Genomic DNA, 11,962 nt, shown 5'->3' with positions numbered 1-11,962 from the left:
AATTCATCCTTTTGAAAGAAACAGAGATTCAGGTTTCTAGCTGTAATTAAATAGCCCAAGATACTGTACTCATTAGTGATGCAGCCAGCTGAGGCAATTAAACACTCTTACTATTCTGGTATCTAGAAGAGTGATTATGGGGTTCTCTCTTCTTCCCTTTTTTATAACTTTGCCTTTACCAATTATAGCAGCTGCAGTAACCCAACCCAGAAGAAACAGAGTTTTGTTGTTAGCTCATCAATTCTAGTTCACATTGCATGCAGCTTTTAATTATGCAAGATATTGTAATTCTTCACAAGGACACAACACACAGAAAATCTACCAGTAAATTATTTTTGGAATATAAAACTGACAGACTCTAGGTGGCAAGAAGAGACAATCATAAGAGTGAGGAGCATTTTAAAGCTGTTTTTAAGATAATTTTAGATCCTGTGATAAATGAAAACAAGAATAGTGTCTAGCACTGATATAAGCTCTTTGTGGCAGCAAACTAAGGAAAGTCTGTTTATTTTCTGTTATGAGGAACACAAGTATAATAGAACATGCTAAACAAAAAGAAAACAAACAAAACCAATAAACCAATAAGTTTGTGAAGGTGAGATCATTACTCTGATTTGCAATATGACAATGCACAGAAGCCTGCAATGATGTGCAGCCAGATTCTGCCTGTGAGCAGAATTTTGGCCTGAGGAGGGAGGCAGGGCATTCCTAGTCATCACTTTACAAAATAACAGCTAGCAAGTAAAAAGTATTAGAAATCTATTGTTGTTTGAAAGATAACTAAGCATTTAATTCCCATTGAATAAACTAACATTTCTAGCTTCAGACTACAGACGGGACAGCCCTGACATGACTTCTAAAGCCTCACATGGAAAATAACTAAGATTGTCCCAATACAGGTTTCTTTGTTTCCATCTATCATTCCAGAGCTAAAAACTCAAAGATGAAAACAGATTGTTTTACACAAAACAACAAAGAATCTTTTATAAACTATTAGTTGACATTGTTTCAGTTGACACTTGGTTATATTCACCAGTTTTAGATAGAAAAACTACCAAAAATCCTAGAGTGTGAAACTTCAAGAAAATACTAACTGCTAGTTTGTTAACAGCATAGCTTCCTCTCAAATAGCAAGACTGTGCTTGTGACATTGGGTTTTGCAGGAGAGACAAAGAAGAGGTATCCTACATTAAAGAAAAAAATGTGACAACTCTTCCCAAGTTTTCCAAGTAAAAAAATTTAATCATAAAATCAATAAGGTTGGAAAAGACCTCAGAGATCATCAAGTCCAATCTGTCACCACAGACCTCATTACTACTAGACCGTGGCACCAAGTGCCACATCCAATCCCCTCTTGAACACCTCCAAGGACGCTGACTCAACCAGCTTCTTGGGCAGCCCATTCCAATGCCTAACAACTCTCTCTGTGAACAACTTTCTCCTTATCATCACATTTTTACATGTCCAGTTTACACAGTGAATTAGTATTTCATAGACCCTGTGTAAGGCAGTGGTGCATTTTAAATTCAGATGAACAACAGAATGGTACTAAGGAAAATATTTTGAAAGCACACCAAGATACATAAGTAACTAAGCTAATTATAACTCTTACATTAATGGTATTGTTTGTTCCCTTCTTGAGGGTTCTGTGTACACAGATGCACAGATAGCCAGATGCCTCCTTACATATTTTGTCATCAAACTGAAGATGTTCACAGTGATTAAATAAGCAAGGCACTAGCTATGGGCAAAACCCAAAATCTCAGCAGCTGAGTCTTGCCATCACAAAATTAAGCAATTTGAAATATTCAAAGGCTTATGCAAAATATAAATTATTATCTTTAAGATAAGTATCCTTTGGACGTACTTTCTCTGTCTGCTATTGAAAGATGATTTGAGGCCACATCACACCATTATTCCTTTATCCCTTTGATACAGCTAATGGACAAAGGCCAAAAAGATGGAGACCAAAATCTGACAAATTTTAGGATGTGAAATGAACCATTTAAACAATATTTCTGTTATTATTTACCTAGCTGTCAAGGGACCTCAGTTAATTTGTCCACATGCCAGGTCTCTAAAGCACCTCTGGAGGTGCAAGTGCGCACCTGAGGCAACAAAACCTGAGTGTTTTCTGAATCATGGAGATAAAAACAGATCTTGTTTGACTGAAGATACATCTCTGCTGTATCAACAGCATCCAGAGGCAGTCTGGCTAGCTCGGTGATGATGGCCAGGATTCATTACAGCTCCACCTCCACTGCACTTGCTCTCCATTATCATTCCAAACCACTCTCTCTTCCCTGTCTTGCACCATGCTCAAACACTGGTCCTGATCATGCTCCCTGCACTGGCAAATCTGTCAGTACTTTCTCTAGAGGATATGGCTGTGCTCATACCAGTGTGGTGTCAGTGTCAGGTCAACATACGAGAATATGGTGTTTAAAAACATTGGAGCATGTTGAAACAGCGTGGTCTGTTGAATTAAGGTAACAATATCTTCCCTCTTGGCAGTAACCAATACATTTTTATGGTGTTTTTTCTGCCACCATATTAATATCCTTTGTTAGTTTTAATGATGAATGATGAATCCAGTATCTTAAGGGGGTCTACAAGAGAGCTGGTGAGGGACTTTTGAGGGTGTCAGATAATGAGAGGACTAGGGGGGAATGGGGAAAAAAAAAATAGAAATGGGTAGATTCAGATTGGATGTTAAGAAGAAGTTCTTCACCATGAGGGTGCTGAGACACTGGAACAGGTTGTCCAGAAAGGTGGAAGAAACCCCATCCCTGGAGGTTTTTTAAGGCCAGGCTAGATGTGGCTCTGAGCAACCTGATCCAGGGTGAGGTGTCCCTGCCCATGGGGATTGAAACTACATGATCCTTGAGGTCCTTTCCAACCCTAACAATTCTATGACAATGAGAACTCTTTGTCAGTTAAATATCTCACTGTATGTCTCTATAAGCAACAACAGTATTTGGAATTATTTTTCTTTTAAACAAGGCTTTTTTATTTATTTTTTAATAAAAAGGATGTTTTTGTTATCAAAGACTTTAAAAAGCTTCAGTAATTGAATCACACTTCCACAATACTCCTTTATTAACTCTAAAACCAGAACTGCACAGGACAGGCACGTCTCCTGAAATCAACAAAGAGGTTCATTTCAAACACCTTGCTGAACATGTTGGTTACAGCCTTGTGGAAATTAATCAACAGGAGGAATATTCTTTTTAGGTTTGGCCACATGTCCACTTTACTGAATTGCTTTTTGAATGTAGTAACAGAAAGCATATCACATGAGATATAAAGCAGTTCTGAATATCTTATACATATCAGAACTGAATTATTTGCTAATCCAGATAAAGATTAGCACATGGGTTCATGTAAAAGCACTTACATTTTAAATACTCTTTTTTTTCCAAAGGGTCATCACAATATGTGAGTATTTCATATATTAAGAGTGTGAATACTGAGCACACAAAGCAGTAAGCACAGTACTATGCTGTGCCTGTATCTGAACTGAATGTTTCGGCACTGAACTGAATGTTTCAAGCAATCAGTCCTGCTATTTTGTAGTAGATTAATTCCTCTGAAATTCTTGCTACTTACCAGCCACCACATATCTCTTATGAAAAATACATAAACCTGCCGCCTCTAAATTTATACTTTATAATCTAAATAACACTCAGAATAGTGCTCAAATAGTAATCCCAAAGAAAATACACAGCTGTGCACTTGTCTAAATGAGATAGGCCTGGAATGCCTTGGGGTAATTAAAATACAGTGAGTTACCAGTGAATAAATATTACAAGAAAGAAAATCCAGTTCACAAGCTGCACTCTCAATGAAGACTCAACTAAATGGTAATGGTATCTAAAATGCCTTTTTTTTCACCATTTTAGAAAAGAGGTATTGTTGAGGAAGAACGTAGGTAAAAATACTTTATCTGTGGATAAATAGAGCACTTCTGATCCTGGTCTATACATCCTTCAAGGACGCTAATAAAGAAAAACAAATGCAAACAAATTATGACAATAACCACTTCATAGATTGGAAGGAACAACAATAATAAACCCCAGCTGGCATCGAGAAACCAAAAGCCAGAAAGGCACATCTGCTCAGGGTCCTGCAGCCTGTGATTGTGAGAAATGCAGAAATCACAAATCAGAGGAAAGAAGTGGGTGAAAAACACTTCTGTGCTTTTCCACATCAAGCCTGTTCTGGAAGTTGTTCTTATTTAGAAAGCTTTGGAGAGTTTAGGTTAATCTACAGGTGCCATGACAAGTTGGTATCGTAGTATCAGTCAGGGTTGGAAGGGACAACAAGGATCGTCTAGTTCCAACCCCCCTGCCATGGGCAGGGACACCCCACACTAGATCAGGCCGGCCAGAGCCTCATCCAGCCTGTTCTTAAACACCTCCAGGGATGGGGCCTCAACCACCTCCCTGGACAACCCATTCCAGGGCTTCACCACTCTCATGGTGGAGAACCTCCTCTTCACATCCAGCCTGCTCTACTCCTCATCCTTACACTAACAGCAAGACTTGCAGTTTCTTGCCCAACTTCCCCCATCTGGACTTGCCTAGATCTAAAACTATGACGTTATTTACAGCCACCTCTTTCTGACCTACTATAAATACCACCCTGAAAAATTTTGCCACATTACCACAAGAAAAAATTCCAGGAAATATGTTTGCAGCATAGTTAAAACCCCACCTTTTTCATTCTGCTCCAACCTTGTCCCTGAAACACTTCTTCATGTTGAATACTTTTAATGCATTAAAAGACACAGGAGCATTCATTCATCTGTCACACAACACAATTATAACCTTAGGATAAAGATATTATATCTCAGTGACACATGGTAGTCTGAGAAGGCAGAGCAATGACATGTGAAGCTTTCAGCAGTGGTTCTCCCTACACTGCTATATTTATTTTGTAAAGATAAGTAAGAAGAGAATTTATATTACACTATCTAGACATTTTAGATAAATCTTCCTTATTGTGAAAGGTAAAAGAGCAACTCACTGCTCTCTAAGATAGGTAGAGAGCTACAATAATGTGAGGAGAAAGGGTAAGTGGAAACATAATGAAGTCCTCAAAGGGTTCTGATTGATAAAAATTGCATTAAATTTTTTCTTCATACAATATTTAGCTGCTGTCGCACACTAAATTGGCAGCTGCAGCACATCATTTTTTATTTTTCTTTTATTGGCCATGGTTTTATAACAAAAATTACTTATGACTAAGGTGACAGCTCAGATCCAGGAGTGAACTGCAGCTTGCCTTCATTTTTATGAACATTGAACAACAACTTGATGCCATGGTATGATGTATCACAGTATCACAGTATCACTTAGGTTGGAAAGGACCTCGAGGATCATCGAGTCCAACCTATCAACACAGACCTCATGACCAGACCATGGCGTCCAATCTCCCCTTGAAAGCCTCCAGGGTCGATGAGTCAACCACCTCCCTGGGCAACCTGTTCCAATGACGAATGACTCGCTCGGTGAAGAACTTCCTCCTCACCTCGAGTCTAAACCTCCCCTGGCGCAGCCTGAGACTGTGTCCCCTTGTTCTGGTGCTGGTTGCCTGGGAGAAGAGGCCAACCCCTTCCTGGCTACAACCACCTTTCAGGTAGTTGTAGAGGGCAATGAGGTAAAAAAGAAGCCTACAGCACCCGGTATTCCCAGGCGGTCTCCCATCCAAGTACTAACTAGGCCCGACCCTGCTTAGCTTCCGAGATCAGACGAGATCGGGCGTTCTCAGGGTGGTATGGCCGTAGGCACGGACCTAGATTTGCTGCTGCTCTTTGGCTTTTCATTTAGTACATGCAGCCATACTGAATTTGTTTTCTAATCATAAAAATCAGGATGATACCTTAAAACCAAGGAAAGCTTCATTTTTCCCCCCTCATATTAATAATATAAGTTAGTTAATAAAATCTAGTTTTCACTCCCCTCAAAGTATTAGCATAGTAATTAACTAAGTGCTTTGATGAAATCTCAATTCACAGGATAACCTGAGACATCTGATGTAGGAAGCTTTTGATTCTTAGTGCTGTGGAAACTTAAATGACCTGCCTGAGCAAATGGACTGTTGTAGACTACAGTTAAAACAACTCTTAAAGATGTGGGTCCCACCTCTGATTTCTATCAGTCTCTAGCACCCCTGACAATATTTGCACCTCTCAGTGATACTGAAAATAGTTTGAATTTAAATTATAGATTTAAAATATAGATTTGCAATCTATATTTCATCTGTAAAAGTATTTCATCTGCAATTTTAAGGACTACAGTAATAAGAACTGATGACATATTGTCAGTAGTTTATTTCTCTTAACATGATAGCTAACTGATGTAAAGTTACTTTATTGTAGGACTAACCTGAAATTAATCATTAAGTGTGGATAAGACCTAGATGCTTTAGAGAGATTTAGGTCAGTTAATAACTTCAGCTACCATAAGAGAGAAGTTTTGCTTTCTAATTACCAAGCAACTTAAAACTGTTTCTTTTCCTATTACAGCCTGAAATTTCCTACTTATCATTTATTTTCCTGTTGCCCTGAATTCTGATAATTTTCATTTCTCTTCACTTTTAATTAGGCCATCCTAAAGCTTGAAGTTTTTGCCATTTTTTTTTTTCCCCTCAGTAATTAAAGCTACAATTTTATTCAAAGGCCTGCTGTTTAAACCATGAGCATATTCACAAACCCTCAGCACTGCTTTTAATAACGACCATGCTTGTGGAATGAACTGTTCATTGCACCACTCTTAGAACTGCTCAGATGAAAGGCAATTAATGAGCATTCACAGTCTAAAAACTGCTCTAAGGCAAGGCATACTTGTATTAATACAAGCACATTAAGTCTTCTGGAAGCTAAACTGTGGGCCTAATCTGGGATTTTCACATGTAGGGAATATCAAACTAAAATATACAATTTCTCTGACCACTGCAGAAGGGACTTGGAAATCTTATCAAACTGGTTTAGGAAACAGGCTTCAGACGGCAAATGGAAGCTTCCAGCCTTACAAAGGGAAGTAAGAAAAGTGACTTGTTGCCTCCAATTATTAGAAAATCATATTAGAAATGTTTTACTCTACCTTTGCATACTCTTGACTGAAGTCTTTACCATAGACACAAAAATGGTTGGTTTGGATGTTCCATCTTTCACTTGTCACTTCTTTCTCCACGTTGTTATACCCTAAACAGGCATAAAACACCGAGAAAAGGGAATTACAAAAGGAAAACAAGAAAGGTTAAAAAAAAACCCAAACATTTATAAACTACAAGGTTCATTGTCCCTGACTGGCAGCTCTCAAATGCTTTCTTATACTCTGATCAGAAAGGGTCTAAGTAGTGTATATATAATCCTGAAATCTCTGTGTTAATCCTGCACGTGGCCACCTTTAGGAAATATCAAAAGAATCTCTTTCTTGGAACAACTTCTACCCCCAAAAAGCAATCCTCTTCCTGTCCTGCACTCCCAAGAGAAAAATAAATTAAAGAAAATAATGACACAGCCTTAAATTCTAAAGAGAGAGCTCCCTAAGCTTTTACCATGAGACAGAGGGGTGGACATAGTGGACACAGCAGACACAGCAACTGCACAGAATCTATCCTCAGTTTTGCCTTTTTTCTCTTGCATTCAGTCCCAGCATTCACTCTTTTGCAATAGCCCATAAGCATATAACACACCCTGGCATCTCACTGCAGACAGCCAAGATGTTCAGGCAAAAAGACAAAGCAAGACAGTTCCATCTTCTATCACTCACCACACCAACACATTCTCAGCAATAGTTTTCTATGGAGGAAAAAAGTACGAAGAGGAATAGCATACATCTTAGTGATGAGAGTGATTTATAGCCTCAAAGAGGGATAAAATGATCCATGACTAGAAGTCGTTGTTTTTATTAAAAATGATGATTCCTAGTCACGGTGCTTTTTAGTTATGTACATAATTAACCTTAGCTTGTGAAAGTTGCCAATGCCGCTCTTCACCAGTGGATGTTCTTATATTATGTGTGTGGATTTGAATGCATAATGAAGTTTTTATGTCTCTTGGGATTCAAAACAGAAGTTTGTGAATAATGCAAGAATGAAAACCAAAAAAAAAACCCAAAGAAACTGCTATTTGCCCAGTGAACAGTAGAGACAAGAGTGTAGAATATAAAATTAAGTAACTAAAGCAGAAACAGACTTCCTGTAAAAAAAACAAAGACACAACACCACACCCAAAATGGAGTTAAAATCTGCTTGCTTTTTATTCAGAAAATATCTGCAAATCAGAAATTCAGAAGTGCTTTACTGACAGCTTTGGGAGCAGCAAATTCTTTGTTTACCCACTCACCAGGGTAGAGAGGCACAACACTGGAATTGTTCACTACAGAGCTCTCTCTGAAACTCTGGCCCAGAGTACCTCTGTTGCTGGGAAATAAATCAGCCTGTGAGGTGCCTTACCTTTTTTCCTGAGTTCAGTGTGACATGCTTTTGACTTTTGGGGGTGTGGCTTGGATCCAAACAGCTGACAATCAGATGCACTTGTCTTATGCCCAGCCTTCCACACTGCATAAATAAGTTTGATTACGAACGGTTTCTTTCTTGTCATCAGTTGGAAAACAACACTGGTAATTTCAGAGGACGTATGTGCAGGCTTAATTTGAAGACTATAAGGTTATGTACAACCGAAATATTTATAATGGGAACACCACCCATTTCACATTATCTTACTGCAGTAGCATTGTCATTTAATTACCTCCTGAATCATAGAACAAGCATTTTGCCTTTGTCTTCCTCTCAAAACAAACAAAAAAAGAAAGCACTTCGAAATGCTAAGTAGCCTTTTCCTGACTACTTCAGTTTCCTCTGATTTTCTTGTTGTTGTTACAAGTAGCACACAAAAGCAAGCAACACTAATACACCAAGAGAAGAAATGCTATCAATGGTTATGGTTCTCAGTAGTGGGTTGTTGGGTTTTGTTTGGTTGGGTTTTTTTCTTTCTTTCTTTCCTTCTTTGTTTTTCATTCTGCATTCATTTCTGTCCATTGCCTTTTGGATTTATCAAAATATTTACTTATGGGAATGGCTTTACTCAGTGCCTTGTGGATCATCAATTACACATTAAAGAAGATGATCATAAAAAATTGATAAAATCATTAACTACAGTTTTATCCATTTACCATGTCTTAAAACACATGCTGCTGCTGCAGTCTCAATTTAGTTCCCAAGGAAATAAATTGCATCAAGAACAACATTTAATTGCCAGAACACTTGAAAAATGAGAGAAAAAGAGTACCTTTCGCCAGCTGCAACTTACTGGTCACATATTTGCCCCTCCACTATACTTTGGTGATCTGAGCTAGATGTGATAGGAGCTAGACAGTGATAGGACTAGGGGGAATGGAATGAAGCTAGAGGTGGGGAGATTCAGGCTAGATGTGAGGAGGAGGTTCTTCACCATGAGAGTGGTGAGACCCTGGAATGGGTTGTCCAGGGAGGTGGTCGAGGCCCCATCCCTGGGGGTGTTTAAGAGCAGGCTGGATGAGGCTCTGGCCAGCCTGATCTAGTGTGGGGTGTCTCTGCCCATGGCAGGGGGTTTGGAACTAGATGATCCTTGTGGTCCCTTCCAACCCTGAATGAAACTATGAAACTATGTCCCAGACACAGAGCTTCTGAAACAACAGATTGCAGATTGTGGCTGGAGTTGCAGCTCCTCAGAACTATCAGTAACTAGCCTCCTTACCAGGTTAGAAAGCACTGTGTTGAATTTTGCTCTCAATGTTCCCAAATGTCATCCCTCTATTCATCATGTCAGACAAAAAAAATGAGGAAATATTGTCATGAGGCCGGATATGAAATACTAATTTGGCTTTTTAGACAAAGCTCATAATTTATTTTTAGAAAGTTACTCCACAAGCTTTTCTTCCTGGACAAAATGATTTTTCAGTTTTCTAGTTATCAATCTAAATTTCCAATGCGTATGGGAAATCAAACAGAGCAGTATATATAAGACATAAAGAGGAAGGAAAAAGCAGAACACAGTTCCCTTCCCCCCATGCAAAATTAGTGCAAATTCTCGCTGGCAAGATCATCTCTGTTTGACCTGAGTACTAAAAGCTGAGGTGTGTGCTGATGTGGAGGCAGATGTTGCCAAATCTAGAATGGAGATCTGAATCGTTTCTGTTACACAGGAAAATGTTACTTAAGAAGAGAAGTCAGTGGATTTGGGAGGAGAATTGCCTGCAGATTGACTCAATACTGGTTTTGACATTGTTATGGGACACCATTTTTCCATGTGTACAAAAAGACTTCTCCAAGCCCAGCATTTAGTTAAAAAACAACAACAAAAAAGAAGTTTTTTTATCCTGCAACCAAATATAGAACTTAAGTAATTTGACAAATTTGGACTAAAATCCAAGAGAAGGCATAGCAAATATTTAGTGCAATGAAACATCTTTCCCCTGCCTCAGTAGTGCCAGTGCAACTGCAAGTGGACCACAAACTGTCTCCTAACACAGAGGTCCACAGAGCCTGTGAGCAAATGCAGGCACAAAGCATTAGGTATCTGTAAAAGTATAGATGTTTTAAACACCCTGAGCAATGCCTTCAGGACCAGATGTAAGCAAGGGAAGACCTTTATTACTTTATACAGCAAAATTATATAGTCTATCAGAAGGCACATGTGTCACATCTCAAGTGGTCATTTTCTACTGGCATATGTGTAATTAAGGTATACAATGGATCAAAATAACAAACCAATATTTTAACACATCCAACCAAACTCGACCAAGCTTCTCTCCTTCAGTTGCAATGTGTTTACATTACTCTCAAAGACAAAACAGCTTTCTCTAACTCGAGCAAAGGCAAATCTTCCCTATAGTCCTACAAAGCTACCTGAAAACAACCCCTTTTACATCTTCCTCTAGTCTTCTAAAGCTACACAAAAACCTCTTCCAATAGGTATCATCACCACAGGCTGCACAAGAAAGCTTGCAGAGTCGTCTATGCAAGTATCCTCCTTTCTTCCTGTACAATTTATTACTTAAGATGTTTTCTAACCTCGTTTTAAATTTGGTCGGAGACTATCAGCATAATTGACAAGCAGATACTTTGTTTCCCCTGTTGTACTGAAGTTGTTTTTCTCAGCTGGTTTTCAGAGTTCCTACTGAGTTGGTAATGAGCTGTCAATTATTTGTGCAAATTGGGAGGCAGGCACTGAAAAGTAGCTAAGCAGGAAAAGAAACATATTGCCTCAAATCTTGTGAAATGCAACGCTATTTTTAAGGATTCTCTTATGACTCTTCATCAGTATCAGTACAGAAGTTACTTTATATAAGATAGCTGACCATCCAAAATTAGTCCATTATACTAAATAATTTAAAACCAAACACACACCACCTCACCGTTACTAAATACAGAGATTCAGTAGTGGAAGAATGAAAATGTCACTCTTCTGCTGGAAAGATAGGGCAGCATCCCAATCAAAGTGCAGCTTTTTGGATGCCTATGTCTGCTCATTGTGAATCCAGAATCTTCTACACTGACTGCAAAGCGCATAATTACTAATGGTTACCTGTTTGCCGAGTTTGACTTCATAAATACTCAGCTTTTTTCTTCTGAAAGAGCTCTTTCAGCCTCTTCTTCTTGACCCAATATTCTAAGTTTCCCAGTTTGTGCTCAGCCACACAAACAGCTGCTTGACCTTTAGTACAAGTGATGGAAACAGTTGATGGCAAAGGTAGAAAGGAGGATGGTCAGGAATCACGAGAACCTGCTAAAGCAAAGCAGAAGTGAAACTTGAATCCTCAGTGTAAGAAACACCATGGAGTTCTGCTCTCTTTCCCTGCCCCTTCAACCTCTGCTACTCATTTCCCCCCTGAAGTTGTGTGAATGCTAATCATGGGTGGCTACATTCTGAAGTCCTGGACACCCCTGATGTGAAAAACAATAATGACAATTT

At 38.8% G+C, this 11,962-nt stretch overlaps 1 non-coding gene across 1 annotated transcript; it reads right to left on the bottom strand.

The window, feature by feature from the left end:
• Positions 1-5,671: 5,671 nt before the first annotated feature.
• LOC137444747 (5S ribosomal RNA) lies at positions 5,672-5,790 on the bottom strand. Its single transcript, XR_010988257.1, has one exon. It is a non-coding gene; the product is annotated as a 5S ribosomal RNA (ribosomal RNA).
• Positions 5,791-11,962: the final 6,172 nt, after the last annotated feature.

The sequence above is a fragment of the Melanerpes formicivorus genome, unplaced genomic scaffold, assembly GCF_026170545.1.
Source record: "Melanerpes formicivorus ecotype bairdi unplaced genomic scaffold, bMelFor1.0.p_v2 SCAF_12, whole genome shotgun sequence".
Classification (NCBI taxonomy): Eukaryota; Metazoa; Chordata; class Aves; order Piciformes; family Picidae; genus Melanerpes; species Melanerpes formicivorus.
This window is presented reverse-complemented; position numbering and strand designations above follow the sequence as displayed.